Consider the following 16,236-nt stretch of genomic DNA (forward strand, 5'->3'; position numbering starts at 1 on the left):
ACTAGGATCGATCGATCGTGAAGACATACGACTACATCAACCGTTTTGTCATAATGCTTCCGCTTTCGGTCTGCGAGGGTACGTGGACAACACTCTCCCCTCTCGTTGCTATGCATCACCATGATCTTGCGTATGCGTAGGAATTTTTTGAAATTACTACGTTCACCAACACTCTCAGCTTGGACACTTGGATCCATTGACCTCTCTACTTCTTCAGGTGGTTGTACACCTGGGTGGCAGACACCTCCTGCCCACAGAACTTGAACACCTGCTTCGCAACGGTGTTCAAGTGCACCTCCTTGAAGCCCTTGTCAGTCCTAACTCCACTAGAGATGAGCTCACACATCTTGTTCAGCACGAACGTGGACATGAAGACTGCCACTTCATGTTGTTCGACTTACCATCCTTCTTTGCCTTTTTTGTTGCTACCTTGTGTGCAGCGGTAGCAACAGCAGCAGCAGAAGTTTGCTCAACGAGCACTACTAGCACATAGACAAAATCAGACGTGAACACCTCTGAATAAGGTGCCATCTCGGACATAGGCTGCGAGTCCTTGACAAACGATGGGGCAAACTGGCTGTCAGACAGGACAAGGGCCTGACTTAGATCTTGCGTCTATGTGGTCATGTCCTACAATCGTAGCACGCGTTGACAGTAAGCATAGCTCATAACATACCAGACAATCCATGAAAGTAGGAGCATACATGCACATGGTTCATCACTATCATAGCAAGCACATGCTTCATCACTATCATACTAAGAACATGGTTCATCGCTATCATACTAAGCATACCAGAAAATCTATGAGCACGAACATACATCTACAACAAACTGAAGGAAATATGCCCTAGATGCAATAATAAAGTTGTTATTTATATTTCCTTATATCATGATAAATGTTTATTATTCATGCTAGAATTGTATTAACCGAAAACTTAGTACATGTGTGAATACATAGACAAACAGAGTGTCCCTAGTATGCCTCTACTTGACTAGCTCGTTAATCAAAGATGGTTAAGTTTCCTGACCATGGACATGTGTTGTCATTTGATGAACGAGATCACATCATTAGAGAATGATGTTATGGACAAGACCCATCCGTTAGCTTAGCATTATGATCGTTTAGTTTTATTACTATTGCTTTCTTCATGACTTATACATATTTCTCTGACTATGAGGTTATGCAACTCCCGAATACTGGAGCAACACTTTGTGTGCTATCAAACGTCACAACATAACAGGGGTATTATAAAGATGCTCTACAGGTGTCTCCGATGGTGTTTGTTGAGTTGGCATAGATCGAGATTAGGATTTGTCACTCCGTGTTTCAGAGAGGTATCTCTAGGCCCTCTCGGTAATGCACATCACTATAAGCCTTGCAAACAATGTGACTAATGAGTTAGTTACGGGATGATGCATTACGGAATGAGTAAAGAGACTTGCCGGTAACAAGATTGAACTAGGTATGATGATACCGACGATCGAGTCTCGGGCAAGTAACATACCGATGACAAAGGGAATAACGTATGTTGTTATGCGGTTTGACCGATAAAGATCTTCATAGAATATGTAGGAGCCAATATGAGCATCCAGGTTCCGCTATTGGTTATTGACCGGAGATGTGTCTCGTTCATGTCTACATAGTTCTCGAACCCGTAGGGTCCGCACGTTTAACGTTCGATGATGATTTGTATTATGAGTTACGTGATTTGATGACCAAAGTTTTTTTGGAGTCCCGGATGAGATCACAGACATGACGAGGAGTCTCGAAATGGTCGAGACATAAAGAATGATATATTGGATGATGTTATTCGGACACCGGAAGAGTTCCGAGAGGTACCGGGTAAAAACGGAGTGCCAGAGGGGTTACCGGACCCCCCCGGGGAAGTAATGGGCCAACATGGGCCTTAGGGAAGAAAGAGGGCAGGCCACGATTAGGTGGCGCACGCCCACCCCATGGGGAGTCCGAATAGGACTAGGGGAGGGGGCGCGGCCCCCCTTTCCCTCTCCCTTCCTTCTTCCCCCTTCCACCAAGTGGAATCCTACTAGGACTTGGAGTCCTAGTAGGACTCCTCTCTCTTGGCGCGCCCTACAGGGGCGGCCGGCCTCCCCCTCTCCTCCTTTATATATAGAGGTAGGGGGCACCCTAGAACACAAGATCAATTGTCTTAGCCGTGTGCGGTGCCCCCTCCACAGTTCACACTACAAAAAATACACTTCCATGGTGATACGTGTTTGTCACAGTAGGTCACGTTTTCTGTCATGCATGTACATCCATGACGATTTTATGACAGAATCAAGATAGTATACCTGTGCTGTCGTAAAAGTGTTCCATGACATTACCAAAATTATCATCACGAAAGTGTCCACTTCCATGATGATAAATTGCGCGTCATGGAAGTGCTTTCGTCAGGGGTGACCGACACGTGGCATCCACCGTAACGGGTCGCCGTTAAGCTATCGGGTCCGGTTTTGGATCAGATAACCCGCTAACAGCCCGGACCAATGAGGATTTTCCACGTGTAAAATTCTCATTGGCTGGAGGAAACACGTGTTGGCTCATCGTTGGGACAGATGTCATCCATTCATTGGACAGGAGGCGCCTATGATACGTCGACATCTAGAATACATGTTTTTGCAGTCCCGCACACAGTCTTCCTCAACAATCCTCCTCTTCGGGGGATCTTCTTCCGGAGATGATGGAAAGCGAGACGCTCCGCAAGCTTCCTCGCCCAATTGGGCGGACGACATCGAGGTGTCGTCCCGGAGGATCTCGCCCGATCAACAGAGGATAATGGAGACAACGCCCCAAGGTGAAACTTTGGCCACCCGGGGTGCGGTCCCTACGGGGACTAACAATAAAGGCGCCGGACTATCTGGCTTACAGCCGGAGACGGCTCTAGGGTCAAGCAAACATATCCTCCCAAAGGGAGTACGTGCTTCCACAGCTGCTTCCAAGAAGCCGGAGGCACCGGATACACTGATGGACATGTTGCGATATTCGCCCGTCTCAGAGGAACATCGTACTTTGATGGGTACAGTGGTTGAGAGGATTCTATCCGCGAAATGCGGATTGAATGAAGCTTTCACGAGCCTGCTAAGAGGCTTCGAGGTATGTAATGTTATATTTTCAATTGTGCTCTATACGCAAAATGCACCTTTGTATAAATAGTAGCCCCTGAGACTCTAGTGGGCGTCCAAAGGGAGGCAATCAGAGGATCGAAAAAGATGTCCCCGGGAAATAATCTAATTACTTGAAACACAGGCTGTTACCTCCATGACGACTGCCCACTCTACAGAGGTTGCAGGTCTGGAGCACAAACTTGATGTGGCGGATAACGACATCACGCTTATTAACAGGCGACTCGACGAGGCGCAAGGTATCTGTTGGGGTGGTCAGAGTATGTATATATGAAATAACATGAGCACGAAGCTAGAATTATATTCTAAGACATGCGCGTCTGCAGATGGTGCTGCCACAGTTGAGACCCTTCGGGCTGAACTTGCCCGAGCCAAGGAGCAAGCCCGGATGAGTAATGTGGCTGCCAAGAAGGCAGCGGATGAGTTAGATGCCGGACAGGCTGCTCAGCGCCAGTGTGAGGAGAGAATGGCCACTATGGCACGCGAGCTGAAGGAAGCCACTGTGCGGTGCGAATTCCTCGATAGGGATAACAAAGCCAAAGCGGCCGATCTCGACAAGGCCTTACAAGAGGCGAGATAAGCACGATCTGAGTCTAGAGCGGCTCGAGAAGTGGTCCGGCAAGCTGGGAGATAGCGGCCGATAAGCCTTTCTTATTACAGACTAAATTCGGCGATCCGAAGTATTCCCCGCTTAATCAAATGTGGAGCTCTCCAGGCACCTTTTTAGACTTGCCGAAGAGCGCCTCCGATGCGACGCAGTTTTACGAAGCGCAAGAAGGGTATGCAACGGAGAAGCTTTTCTAGTCACAATTCGGCACGCCGAAGCGCCCGCTGTTGCTGAACGAATAGATGGCCCAGTGGGCCGAGCTCCACAAGATATCCGGTTCTACCATGAAGGACGTCGTAGTCCGGCCGTGGCCGACTGAGCCAGTTCCGAAGAGTTATTTCGGTTTGGTGCAGCGACTAGTTGATGCGGTGCCGCGTATCGACGCCGTTAAGCGGTCAACGTGCATTGAAGGTGCACGGATGGCCTTTGCCCGTGTCAAGACGTACTGGGCGAAGATGAAGGCCACCGATATTGCAGCGAAAAGTCCACCCAAGGGCAAGGAGCATCACACACCAGAGCATTATTTCGAGGATGTCTTAGAGGGTGCCCGCTTGATAGAGGGTCAGTGCTCAAAAGAGATGATATTCGAGTGAAGTGTATTGAAATTGTAAAAACAATATTATGATATTTAAGGCTATGCCTAGAAGTATTGGCTCCTCCTGTTCGGCCGTTTTTGTATAATCTGGAAGTTTTCCAGTCGTCGGCTGCAGCCCCCTCGCAGGAAATACGGGGGTGTTCGGAAAAGCACTTGATCACTCTTGACCCAACGTCTTGGTCTGTGAAGGAGGTGTCAATGCGGCGAACTAGGCAATCAGACTATAGGACTTTAGCACTTTCACTTAGCCATAGGAGTTTGACGGTGGGTCTACAATATAGCCCCTAGTATGTACGCAGTTATCCGAATATGGTGCGTTACATGGGTGACCAGAAGAACGGTCCTTCGTGTAATATGGAAGGAATCACGAAAGATTCTAATAAGTCATCAAGTGGTTGACCAGCTCTCGCCGCAACATGACAGTCAGTTTTCAGCTTTCTCTACTGAGGTGCTCATCCGGATAAACCGGGACACAATCGCAGTAGTTCTCCCTTTACTACCCTAGCCAATATAGCGGAACGTAAGGTAGTAAGCACAGGAGCCGGGCAACCCAACTATTGACCGAAGACATGATTCGGAGTTGATGCATATAAGGCCAAACTCGCGACGCCGAAGTGTGCTATAAAGCTGTTCGGACTTGTCGGCAACTCATTTGTTCCCATATCGAGCCCCTGGCAACCTGTGACGAGGTGCGAGTGTGAAACAACCAAAGAAATTCAACTCTTTAGAAAAAGCGAATACTGGATACGAATTATGTTCACTGGGACCTGATCGATATGTCAATTGCCATTTTACAAATAATAACGCCACGACCCAGGCTGTTTGACATGCCGGTGGTCGAAGGCTGAGGGAGAAGGCACTTTACAGGATCGAAATAGAGAGTGCGGTCTACAAAATTATTTGGACCTCCTGTCGCACGTCTGCGCTACCTTGCCTCGGTGAAAGGATTCTTTTAACAGGAATAACCTTTGGGTAAGTGTATGAAGCCGAACTCCGAAAGAGTCCATGAGATGACCAATATTTTGAGTCACCTGTGATAAAATAAAAAGAAATAGTTAGAAAGGAAAAGAAGGAAATGGGAGTGCTTGTAGGCTTGCCCGTATTTTGCCTGCGCCGATGACCAGGGTATTTTAAGTACATCATTATGCATGCGCGGTATAAACTTCGCGTGATTGCGAGGCGAACGACGGAGGCCGAACTGCTAATCCCGCTCTGAGATAGATCGGTTCCATTTAATAGAAACCGGCGGCTTAATGGCCGATGAGTTGTGCGGCTTGACGAGGCCGCTTTTTACTTCGGTTGTAATAGCCGTAGTACGATCCTCTGTACAGAGGGAGTTTTCCGTATTTCCATTTATTGTTATGATGCCGCGTGGACCGGGCATTTTAAGTTTTGCGAGGGCGTAGAGTGGGACCTCATTGAATCGAGCAAAAGCGGCATGCCCCAGAAGTGCATGGTAGCCACTGTGGAACGGGGCAATATTAAAGGTCAAGCCCTCGCTTCAGAAGTTGTTTGGCGAATCGAAAACGACTTCCAGTGTGATGGAACCCGTGCAGTGAGCTTCTACATCGGGTACTACTCCCTTGAGGATGGTTGTGGTGGGTTTGATTCTAGAAGGATCAATGCCCATTTTGTGGACAGTGTCTTGGTAGAGTAGATTAAGGCTACTGCCGCCGTCCATAAGGACTTTCGTGAGATGGAACCCATCGATAATTGGATCAATGATCAGAGCTGCCAAACCTTCAGGACGGATATGACTAAATTTTGGGGGAACCCGCTCTATAGCGTATGCGTCCCGTAGTGCGCACGTGTGCTCCCCTGTAGGGGTGTGCGTCACATATACCATGTTTACGGTTTTCACTTCGGGGGCAAATTGCTTCTGAACCCCGGTATTCGGCTGGCAAGTCTCTTCGTCATTGCTGTCACTGGGCGGCCCCTTCCCCTTATGTTCGGAATTAAGCTTGCCGGCTTGTTTGAAGACCCAGCATCTTCTGTTAGTGTGAGTAGCTGGTTTATCGGGGGTGCCATGAATCTGGCAGGGCGATCCAATATCTTGTCGAGATTGGATGGTCCGTCTCTATTTGCCTTGGATGACTTTTTCCGTTGACCGGGTTTGGAACCGCTGAATCCGGCGTTGACCGCTGTGTCTTGCGTTATTTCATTACTATTACGACGCTTGTGTTTATTGCGCCATGGCTTACCATCGCCGTCTCGGACTTTGGAAGTGCCCGGATCGCTGGCGCTATTGCTCCTACGAGCGAGCCAGCTGTCTTCTCCCGCGCAAAAGCAGGTCATTAGAGCGGTAAGGGCTGCCATGGATTTTGGTTTTTCTTGACCGAGGTGGCGGGCGAGCCATTCATCCCGGACACTTGTTTGAAGGCCACGAGGGCTTCGGCGCCCGGACAATCGACAATTTGGTTCTTTTTAATTAAGAACCTAGTCCAGAGCTTTCTGGCTGACTCTCCGGGCTGCTGGATGATGTGACTTAAGTCATCGGCATCTGCTGGTCGGACATATGTACCTTGGAAGTTATCGCGAAAGGCGTTCTCCAGGTCGTCCCAGCTGCCAACGGAGTTGTCTGGAAGGCTGTTTAGCCAGTGCCGAGCTGGTCCCTTTAGTTTTAGTGGGAGGTATTTAATGGCGTGGAGATCATCACTGCGGGCCATGTGGATTTGGAGAAGAAAGTCCTCAATCCATACCGCGGGATATGTTGTTCCATCGTATGATTCGATATTCATGGGTTTAAACCCTTCTGGGAATTCGTGCTCCATTACTTTGTCGGTGAAGCAAACTGGGTGTCCGGCGCCTCTATATCGGACCACGTCACGACATAGCTCGGATGGAGTCCGTCTGCGGTTCTTGGCCCGGGCGTGAGTATGATTATTGCGTCTGGCTAGGTAGCCATTGTCGCGTGTCGGGGGGCGTCCCCGTGATCCATAGTTCGATCTGTTCTGACCTGCTCTACTGTCCAAGCCCTGCCGCAGGTCGTATGTATGTTTCCGAGCTATTTTATCTCTGCCTTTACGGTGAGGTGGGGCGGGCTGGTGTTCGGCTTGAGTTCCCGCTTTATCCCGACCATGCGGTGGTCGGTCAGCCGCATTGCGCGATGATGGTACGGGCTCCAACGCCTCATCATCGAACCGAGGTAGCAATTCGCGCTTCGGGTAACTTTTGGCTGGGCGCTTAAGGCCATATTCCTCGGGTGCCAGGACATCAGTCCATCTATCGTTGAGCAGATCTTGATCAGCTTGAAGCTGCTGCTGCTTCTTTTTCAGGCTCTTTGCAGTGGCTATTAGCCGGCGCTTAAAGCGCTCCTGCTCGAGAGGTTCCTCAGGCATGATAAAATCCTCGTTGCCAAGGCTCGCCTCATCCTCGGAGAGTGGAAGATAATTACTGTCCTCCGAGTCTTCGTGTATGGCTTGTTCATCAGGGCTAACTTACCCGTCTTCCTGTTCATCTTGTTCGGAAGTTGCCTCAACGGGGTCTTCATTGTCTTCGGCACCGTCCGGAGTGTTATCTTATCCTGTGCCGGTGTTGCTGTCTTTGCTGCGGCGTGATTTAGAGCGGCACCGCTGACGCCGGCGCTTTGGTTTTATCTCAGGAGGTTTATCCTCAACTGGATCTTCCTTGTCATTGCCGCTATTCACTTTTGGTGCATCCACCATGTATACGTCGTATGAGGAGGTGGCCGTCTATCGTCCAGTGAACGGTGGGTTTTCGGCCTGCTTCTCTTCTCCGGCATCGTCGTCCATACCGTCGATGTCTCCGGAGTCATAATCGAGCATGTCGGTTAGGTCCTCGACAGTGGCTATGAAGTGGGCGATGGGTGGGAAACAAAATTCTCCGTCATCAGCCTCCAGTTCGAACCGGATATAATTCGGCTGTGAGTCCGCCGCTAAGGAGAGTGTTTTTAATGAGTTTAGCACGTTGCCTAAAGGCGATTGCCGGAAGATGTCCGCGGAGCTGAATTCGACGATCGATGTCTAATCAAGCTCGTCGTGCGCGGACGCACATGGTTCGAAACTTGTAGTCAGAAACGAGTCTGAGTATCCGGTGACACAGATCCCACTCGAGGTTGGGTCGGTGTGCGGCTCCGACGCCGCTTGGTCTGCGGCTTCCGTGGCGGGGTTGAGCCTCCCGTCCTCGGATGGCGCAATCTGCTCTGGATCTAGGGTCAGAGCAGTTACAGGCGCTATCCCCTGGGCATGGTCCGATGACAGATTTAAGTCATGTTCATCGTGGCGACAGGGAGCGGCTGCCGTGGTCTCGAATCCGTCGAAGATCAAGTCTCCGCGGATATTGAGATGTAGTTCAAGCTTCCAAATCTGACCTGACGGCCAGGGGCGTAGCTATCGATCTGCTCTAGATGGCCGAGCGAGTTGGCCCGCAGTGCGAAGCCGCCAAATACAAAGATTTGTCCGTGGAGGAAGGTTTCTCCCTGGACCACATTGTTGTAGATGATTGACGGGGCCATCGAACCTCTTGACGACGACACAGCGGAACTCTCAATGAAAGCACCAATGTCGGTGTCAAAACCGGCGGATCTCGGGTAGGGGGTCCCGAACTGTGCGTCTAAGGTCGATGGTAACAGGAGACAGGGGACACGATGTTTACCCAGGTTCGGGCCCTCTCTATGGAGGTAATACCCTACTTCCTGCTTGATTGATCTTGATGAATATGAGTATTACAAGAGTAGATCTACCACGAGATCGTAATGGCTATAACCCTAGAAGTCTAGCCTGTATGACTATGATTATGATTCTTCTCCCTACGGACTAAGCCCTCCGTTTTATATAGACACCGGAGGGAACTAGGGTTGTACAAAGTCGGTTACAGAGAAAGGAATCTTTATATCAGGACGCCAAGCTTGCCTTCCACGCCAAGGAGAGTCCCATCCGGACACGGGAGATAGTCTTCGGTCTTGTATCTTTACAATCCATCAGTCCGGCCCATGTACCATAGTCCGGACGCCCGAGGACCCCCTAATCCAGGACTCCCTCACCTGTTGTAACTTCGGCCCATGTATGGCCCATGATGTCTTCCGGCCCATACGAGGCCATTTGTAACTCTTGGCCCATTAACGGCCCGTGGTGAATCTGGCCCGCAATGAACAGTGTACCGCTTTATACCCATTAACGGCCCGTTATTCCATTGAGCCGTTTCCAACCCGTGTTATCTTTCGGCCTTCTCAGGTCCCATTTATTCTTGGGCTCACTTCCAGCATTCGGTTACTTACGGCCCGTTACTCGCCTTTTCTGCTTGTGGGCCAAATTCAGCCCGTGGTTACAATCGGCCCGTTTGCGGCCTGTTAATCCATTGGGCTATTTTCATAGCGTCATCAAATACGGCCGATTAACGATGGCCCGTTATTGTCGGCCCATGAATGGAAGATTCCAACTCTAGCCTGTTTAAGGCCCATAATGCGGTCTGTTATTGGCCCATGTTTGGCCGATCGATCATACGGCCCGTAGAAGGCCCATTGATGCTACGGCCCGTAGAAGGCCCATTGTTTCTACAGCCCTTAGAAGGCCCATTGATTCTACGGCCCATAGGAGGCCCACTACAGTGAATATGTAGCCCACGGTTATTGTGGCCTAGTTTTAAAAAATAGGTTATTGCGGCTACTAGCAAACCGTGGAAAAAGAACTGCACTGACTACAAGCAAACAAATAAACAAGACAACAAGGAAATAAATAAGCAAGCAACTTATGCTAGGCTATCACGGCTATTACACATATTACATCCACTAGGCATCAAAGTTCGCCACCAGTGCAAATATAGGGAACAAAGCAGCATATCATATACACTGGTTGTCAAAGTTGGCGACCAGTGCAAATAAAAGCCGCAACAAAACAAGTCCAGAACTGAAACCACTTCAGAAGAGCTCAAGAAACAATATCCTGAGTACCCATAATGCTGGCAAGATGCTTAGCAACCTTATTAACTTTCTCCTGTTTGGCGCTTAAATCCTCCAGCACTTGCTATTGCACAAGAAAGTATGCATCTGAATTCTGCAGGGACTTCCTCAGTCCTTCGACTTCTTGCCGCAGCACAGCTGACTGATGCTTTTCAGCTTGTAGCTGAGACTGAAGAAGCCGAAGTGATTCAGGCAGCGAGTTCGAAGATCTTGTGCCAGCGGTACTGGCCAGTAACTCGAACACTACATCAACGCAGGACTCTGGGGTTTTCTCACTGTGTACAAGATCGTTTTTATCACCTTTCTTGGAGACCAACAGGGTTGTCTCACTATCTTGAACCCTATCTCCATTACTTTCTCTACCATAGCATAGTGGGGTGCTCTTCTCCAATATTCTGTTCGCATACTACAAGAGAAACAAGCAGACACATCACAGGTTTAGCATGTAGTATACGAAACTCATTTTGGTAAACCGGTTCAGTAGTAAGGTGGACAGGATAACAACATGAAACAAACATATATCTATGTACTATGGTCACTGTATTGTCCATATCATTCTAGTTTATGTTGCCAAATCAAGATAGAGACACATTTCAACTCATATATTTTTAAGACACATCAGCATAGACAGAATATAAGTGTGAGAAACTACACAACATTGGCAACACTTGTAATGTGCATCACATGAAAACATAACTGTTTATACAACTGAAACTGAAATCAACATAGAGCAAGAAGTCAGAACAGTAATCCAGTTAAAGAAATAGGTTTAAAACATACCTGTTGGACCATTGGAGTTTCAACTGGATCCTTCAAATTCGGAAGTAGTTGGTATGAGTAAATACAGTGATGCAACAACAAAGGAGTATGGACCATAGCTACGGAATCTGACCTGAGAACAGTTGCTCTTCTACTTTAAATGTGGAGTTTGGGTTCGCTGTGGTGGTCTTCGTGCTTTGGGCACTGCAGTTGCTTTAGAAACTGCTCATGTGGGGGTACTCTATGGTGGACATGGTGGTTTGTCAACTAGAAGTGGGTTACTATCCGCTGGGGTTGGGGTTAGATGGGTTGTAGTTGGTTCTCTGCCCAACGGTGTAAGTGTGCAATCTGGAAGAGTCTCGATTATGTGTGGTGGGGCTAGTTTGTGGGCCAGTATAACCATGGTTCTATCTGCATCGACGGGTAGCACTGTCTTCTATGAAGAACGGGTTTTTGCTCCCTTAGATACTGCCATAACCCCCTCCAATTCAAATGGCTGATAAACAAGAAAAGAAATTGAACGTACAGGCATTGTATGATAGACAGATGTGGTAATTCACTTATATGTTGTCTAACCAAACAGGATAGCATGACACAATTTCACATATATGATGCCTACCTAAACAGTATAGCATGACACAGTTTCAGATATATGATGGATAACTTAACAGGATATAATGGCATAATTCAACATATGATGAGTATCTAAACAGGATGACATGACAAAACTATATGATGTCTTTCTAAAATAGGCTGCGATGAAATAATTCACATACATGTTGTCTAAGTATACAGGATGGCATGATATAATTGACATAATTGATTCATATACTAAGCAGCTAGCACTCGCATGTATGATCTCTAAACTAAGGAGAAGGGATTCAATATTGTGCATATGATGTCTAAACTAACCAATGCAAGACACCATATGCATGATATGAGAAATATAAACATTGCAACTTAGAGCATACACCTCAGGTGGGATATAGGACTGGTCATCTGTCTGTGAATGCTCCTCTGAGGAGCTCCCTATAACCATCGAGATATATGCTTCAACAGGTACCATTGCCTGCTCTGAAGACCTTGTTTTCACTCCTGATTTTTCCATAACCGGCTCAAATGGCTGATACACATGAAGAGTAGTTCAATATGCACAGATTGTCGACAAATGGAATAGGTAATGTAAAAAAAGTCATGAGATAATTCACATATATGATGCCTGGCTACATGGCGGTGCATAATTTACATATATGATAATTGGCTGAAAAACATGGCATTGCATAATTCACATATCTGATATAGAAAGAAAACAGGAGGCATTCACACAAAGCATGTCTAATCTAAGCAGATGGCATGGCAATGCAAGACACCATATGCATGATATGAGCAATATAACCCTGCCAAGTTAGAGCATGCACCTCGGGGGGGGGGATACGACTGGTCGTCTGTCTCTGAATCCTCCTCTGAGGAGCTATCTATAACCAGCAAGAAATTTGCATCGACAGGTAGCACTGACTGCTCAGAAGACCTTGTTTTCACTCCAGATTTTCCCATGACCGGCTCAAATGGCTGATGCATAGGAAGAGTAGATGAATGTATAAACATTGTTGACAAATGGAAGACATTATGAAAAAAATATGGCACGATACAGTTCACATATACGATGCCTGGCTAAACAGGATCTTATTGCATCATTGACGTATATGATGCCTGGCTAAAGAAGATGGCATTGCATAATTCCCATATACTCCCTCCGTTCCTAAATATTTGTCTTTTTAGAGATTTCAAATGGACTACCACATACGGATGTATATAGACATATTTTAGAGTGTAGATTCACTCATTTTGCTCCGTATGTAGTCACTTGTTGAAATTTCTAAAAAGACAAATATTTAGGAACGGTGGGAGTATGATATAGAAACCAAACATGTGGCATTCAAACAAAGCAAATCTAAACTAAGCTGATGACATCTAAGATGTATAATGTAAGCAATGCGAGGCGCCATATGCATGATATGACCAACATCAGCATGCCAGGTTAGAGCAAACACCTCAGGTGGTAAATAGGAGTGGTCGGCTCCCTCTGAATCCCCATTTGTACAGTTATCTTCCTCTGGAATACAATCTGGAATGGCGGGAGGGGGGGCACTTCGCCCACCATGGAGCGGCATCTGCATGACATTATATTCCCACGCAACGGTCTTCTCTTTTTCTCTACATGTTCAATACGATTGTGTACAATAACTGACATGCATAATAAAAAAATTAGTTAGATTTTGTAAGGCCTAAGGGGTGCATGTAGAAATCAAGACTGATGGTAGCAAACGAGTGGATAGATCCAAAACTAATGATAGCAGGTAGATTATAGCTTCAGTTTAAAAAGACAGACAATGGATCATCTACTATTTGTTGCCCACCCAACATGAACCACATAGAAGACCCCATATGAACCAGATAGTAGACAAATACTATTCGTTGCTGCCTCGATATGAGACCCACGGGCATTTTAAAACTCAAGTTTGAACGATAAAGTCGCAGGTAATAATAACATATGTATAATGTAAGCAAACACGGGAGACTGCGACCTCTCTTCCAGAACTGTGTAGTCCTCAGGTTCATCTGCTCAGTCGATGATGGTAATGTAGTTGGCGTGGCTGCCGGCAACGGCGAAGATGATCTGAGGTAGCGAAAGAAAGTCTGCAGGGGAATCTCTGCTGCAGTGAATGCTTCTGTAGATGGTGCACCTCAGGTGGGGTGGATGACGGCACGGCAGGAGCAGGGCATAACAAACAGAGTTTTCTTTCACGCCTATTTGAAAATGAAGTAAATCTGTAAGTGCTCCTTAGAATTGGAGGATTCTATAAACGCAGGGACAGGAAAACACAGGAATAGGATAGGAATGCACGTGCAAAACATAGCATTTGGAAACATAGGATTTCTGTCAACCTCGGTGTTTGGTTCACATGAATTGGAAGAACACAAGAATGGAGAAACATGGTCAAATTAAAGTCAAACCACGTGAAAATGAAAAAAATAAGAATCTTATTATGCCAGTAATGCAATTAGTCCTGTTCTTCATGCATATTAATTTGAAAAGGACATCCAAGTGGATTTTAAAATTCCTACGTTTTTTCTTTGAAAGAGACAACAAAGGAAAAAATCCTCCAGTTTTGCTTTGGTCCACTCCTTCTAACCAAATGCACGAATAGTAGTACCATAGTAGTTCGATAGCAAAGGATCCCTGAGGGATCGACATGAATGCAGAGTAACAAAGTGATGCAACGAGTGTACAACCTCTTTGGCATAGCCTTGTCGACCTCAACATCATTGGGTTGGACGTGGAGGATGGTGATGCTGGTGTGACCGTCGGAGGCGGGGAAGAAGATCTGAGGCCTCTGGAAACGGCGCCGAGGGTACTGCTCCGCTGTGATGGACAGTTCCGTTGTTGGAGCAGCTCCGGTGAGGTGTACGGCGGCGAGGCTGAAGCAGGACAAGACATACAACATTAATCTGAAGTGGGACTCTAATAACATCTGCAATAGATGATGTAAAATACATCACCAAAATGTGCTAGATGTAAAAATGCATCAGCCGTGCCACAGCCGCTCCGACAGATGCTGTAAATACTGTTCACTCCGAACTTAACTGAAGAAACTGAACTTTCAAGTCGAAACTGAATTTTCTGTCGAAACTGATTGAACTAGTAGCAGAGCATTGCAATAGATGTTTAGGGCGTTCGAGCACTAGTAGCAGAGAAGCAGTGATCTAAATCAGCAGACGCTCGAGCAGGGAACGCACTAGCAGAGAGCAAGTTGTGCAGCAGCACCGTGAGCGAGTGCTAAAAGCAGCAACTCCTGTAGCTGCGGGAGGTCGTGCAGTAGCAGCAGCGCGAGCGAGAGCAAGAGAAGAGCAGCAGCACGAATGAGAGCAAGAGCGGAGCAGCAGCGCGACCGACAACAATAGCAGAGCAGAGTAGCAGCATGAACGAAAGCAAGAGCAGTGCAGCAGCGCGACTGACAGCAAGAACAGAGCCGCAGCGCGAGTGAGAGCCAGAGCAGCAGCAGCGCGAGCGAGAGCCGGAGCAGCTGCAGCTAGTGCCGGTGTGGAAGTCGCCGCCGAGGAAGCAACGACATGGGGGAGAGACTCCATGGATGAAGTGGCCGGTGACGGTGCCGTTGATGGAGACCTGCCATGGCTGCTCGGTATCAAGCACTGGCAGCCCCTTGAGATCGAAAAAAGATAAAATGCAGCGGTGAGTGCAGAACCTCCTTGGTGGTGCCGAGTTGGCCTCGGCCTCATCGGAGGAATTAGTGAGGGTCCTGCGGTTCCGGTGGGGCAGGTCAAGACGGGGTTGTGGGGATGGAGGTGGCGTGATAGACGAGCCGAACGTCGGGGCAGCTCCTTGGAGGTGGAGGACGGGGCGGGTGATCCGACAAGACGACGAGATCGACGACGGATCCTCATCCGGTGCGGTGGATGAGGGACGGTGAGCTGTTGTGGTGGACGACGTCATCGGGGAAGAGTCTCCGGCTGGGCGGCGGTCGGGAGGCCGACGGAGGAGCGTCGGGTTTCACGGGTTTTAGCAGCCTCGGTGTACGAATGGGGGAGCGAAGGGGAAGGTAGGGGGAGCCATGGCTTAGGGACACGCTTGTCCGAAATTTAGGGTAAGTTACCAGCGTACCCCCACCGGTTTTGACACCGCGACATCGAGCCGGCATTTTTGGCTGAGGGGTAGAAGGGGGATTTCGCGTGTCTAGGCTGCGGGACCAATTTTGGATGAGGAGGGAGTTTTCGCGCGCGTCGAAATTTTGGGATAACAAGGCGCGGCGCGGGTTGAAGAGGCGGGAGTTTCAAAGTAGATGAGACAAAAGATACTTGAGCTTGAAAATTTCGGGATAACAAGGCGCGGATTCCTTGTTCGGCAGAACAAACTTAACGTGTACAAAAAACAATTCATACAAGACACAAGAGAGTCATGTCCCCTTTTACTATATTGCTATAAATGTCATTGAAAAAACAACAAGAAAAATGTAAAAAAATCGGGAGAACACGATTACCCTGTACAGTACCAAATCGATTCGCACTTCCCTCAACAACAACAAAAAACAAATCAATTCCCACCAAAATAAAGAGTCATGTCCCTTTTTATATGATTACAAATGCCAGGATCTCGAATTTCAATTTTTGAATCCACATTATGTTGAATTCGAATATATC

The sequence above is a fragment of the Aegilops tauschii genome, chromosome 3 (assembly GCF_002575655.3).
Source record: "Aegilops tauschii subsp. strangulata cultivar AL8/78 chromosome 3, Aet v6.0, whole genome shotgun sequence".
In the NCBI taxonomy this organism is placed as follows: Eukaryota; Viridiplantae; Streptophyta; class Magnoliopsida; order Poales; family Poaceae; genus Aegilops; species Aegilops tauschii.